Source organism: Alosa pseudoharengus, unplaced genomic scaffold, assembly GCF_046254945.1.
Source record: "Alosa pseudoharengus isolate Yale_2024_CS ecotype anadromous, Long Island Sound unplaced genomic scaffold, YU_APseudo_1.1 YU_APseudo_1.1_scf_5, whole genome shotgun sequence".
Classification (NCBI taxonomy): Eukaryota; Metazoa; Chordata; class Actinopteri; order Clupeiformes; family Clupeidae; genus Alosa; species Alosa pseudoharengus.
Genome location: NW_027468837.1, coordinates 3,199,787 through 3,202,342, shown reverse-complemented (window position 1 = coordinate 3,202,342; position 2,556 = coordinate 3,199,787). Strand labels below are relative to the sequence as shown.

Below are 2,556 nucleotides of genomic sequence, written 5' to 3'. Positions count from 1 at the left end.
TCACTCACTCACTCTAAAAGAGTAATTCCATTGTCAGTAGTTGTGGGTTGTGAGTTAAGTGTAAAGTGTGCTTTAAATTCTGTATTTTTGTACCATGTACCATGACCTACCCAGCTACATACATGCACACATACTCACTCTCAAAGTATTTTTCAATAGCAGCAACCTTTGCCACCTGCCTTCTCTTTCTGTTGCCGCTTCATTGTTGCCTCCACTAGTTTCAGCAGCACTACCAGCCGGGGGTGTCTCCAAACTGCATTTAGGTATAAAAGAATATTATAAGATCATTATGAGGTCTAAAGCAAGATTTCAACATGTCATCTGTCAGAGAAGTTCTGTTTGTCCACTCAAATATACTTACAGATAGCCACCTCAGCTCTCTGTGGGGGTTGATCAGAGTTCTTTCCATCCATCCTTCAATTTGAGATGCATGGACAGCATGTAATTTCAAAAGAAAAGAAAAAAAACATTAAACTATTTATCCTTTACTGTCTGACTAAATATTACTAAAGCCCAGTCTTGCCACTCTGCAGCTGTCTTGGTAACACCTCCCTGGTAGTTATTTTGGGCAACATTGACATTGTGTGATTGTTAAATGCTGATATATTACCAATGACAATAACCAAAAGCAAGACATATTTGTCAACACATACAGACCTGAAGCACAAAGGCTTGTGGACTTCCTTCACAAGAGCCTTGTGGGTGCTCCAGTTGGTTGGCCATGTTTTCAACAGCGCATGTTTCCTGCCCACTCCAGTTCTTTGCTGACATAATGGATGAGGCAAACCAAAAGCATCTAAAAATGACATCACAAAACACAGGCCTAGATGAAAGCTGATTCCTATGATTTGGCTCATCTAAACAAAAAAGTATTACTTATTCTATTAAATCAATGTACAACTTACCAAGAGCTCTTCAGGTCTCCTGTTTTTCCAACACAAGAAATGGTTCACACACACGGGTAGCCTTCTTCATCCAAAGGAGTGCAGGGCAGGTCTCTGGTCAGTGTGGCCTGGATTCTGAGGTGTAGGCTACATTTTAAAAAAGTCACAGTAACGTTAGGTTAATGGAAGTATGTGTGTTCAAAATGATTACATGATCATAAACAACCCCTCAGTACAAAATACAGAACGACCTTAAAATACAGATTTTGATGAGCTTTACATGACCAGGACAGGACCCACCCTGCTACCATCTCTCTCTCTCTCTCTCTCTCTCTCTCACACACTCTCTTAAGGCATACAGTCTCAGTCCTGCCTGCAGTGCCTGAAGTTGGATAGATAACGATGAAATGCCCAATTACCAATCGCAATATTCTAAGTCATGCAATACTGGTTAACTGTTAAGCTATTTCTGAAATGATTAGATCGATCACACTTTTCTTTGAAAACCACATAATTATGCAAGTATGGCTAACGTTACAGCACTGAACGTTTTTGACTAACCACCAACACTGACGTTAACGGTAATTAGGCCAACAAAGTAGGCTAAGAAATCATAACGTATGTTACCGCTAGCTTCGTCATCGTCAAGGGGGTTAGATTGAAACACCCATTCTTGTTATGCTACTTGTTAAACTTTGTCTGCAATAATAAGCCTACGTACATTCATAATGATTTACATGCAATAACAGGTAGCAGCTAAAGGTAAAGTTACTTACCACAGGCAGTGTCCAAAACGAGACAGTTTCGCGCCGTCCTGCTGGTTTCAAACTTAACAGTTGCTCTGCTCGTGGCTCTTCCACATGTAGCACATGTCTGCTAATGGGCCGACAGTCACTTTACAGAATTGGGCCATGTACGTTTAGCGTCCGGCTGTCGCTAAATGTTTCATTTTTGCCGCCAACAGCCGCGATACTGATCATTGTTCGTTCCTGAAGTATCGGGCCACACACTGTATGAAATCCGTCTGCCGAGATTGATTCGAAAACTGGCAGTAGCCCATCAAACCCCAATCGGGCCAAATAAGACACTCAGTAATCAGCCCAACTACTGCGTGTCAGTGTCGGCCCATTCAAGGGGACAGTGCCTCAGCCGACTTGAAACTCCGCCGACAGTGGCAGCACTCAGCCAGGATCGGGCCGACTGTGTTTACTGTGCTTCAGCTGACTCGGACCTCAGCCGACACTGCCAGCACTCAGCCAGAATCGGGCCGACTATGCTTGCTATCTGGGATTTTAGTAGCTCGTAAACTTCAACGTAGTTTACGTTAGAACTAAGCTAAGATGGAACTTACGTTCAACTGGTGCAACCGGCTGCAGGATATAGAGCACCAACTTTTTTTTGAGCAAGCATTGATTATGCGTGACACAGTCTCAATTTGCGGGACGCATGAATTGGGCTTCAAACGCTGTGCGCGCACGGGTGGTCACCCTATCAGTAACATGCATCAATCGGGAATTCGCTAAATGAAGGAAGTGGGTGCTTTACTTATTAGGCTTGTTTGACTTCGGCTGAGTCTGACTTGGTCTGGCTTACTACGTAAACGTGATCTTCAGAGCCTAGCCGGGAGGAGCTACAACAGAGGGCAGCTCATCCCGGACAGAAAGGCTACAGT

The 2,556-nt window shown here is 43.6% G+C and overlaps 1 long non-coding RNA gene across 1 annotated transcript; it reads right to left on the bottom strand.

The window, feature by feature from the left end:
• Positions 1-212: 212 nt before the first annotated feature.
• LOC143104258 (uncharacterized) lies at positions 213-1,748 on the bottom strand. Its single transcript, XR_012983033.1, has 5 exons — positions 1,661-1,748; positions 906-1,031; positions 658-796; positions 362-414; positions 213-253 (listed from the first exon to the last, which is right to left on the bottom strand). It is a non-coding gene; the product is annotated as an uncharacterized LOC143104258 (long non-coding RNA).
• Between the last annotated feature and the right edge of the window lie 808 nt (positions 1,749-2,556).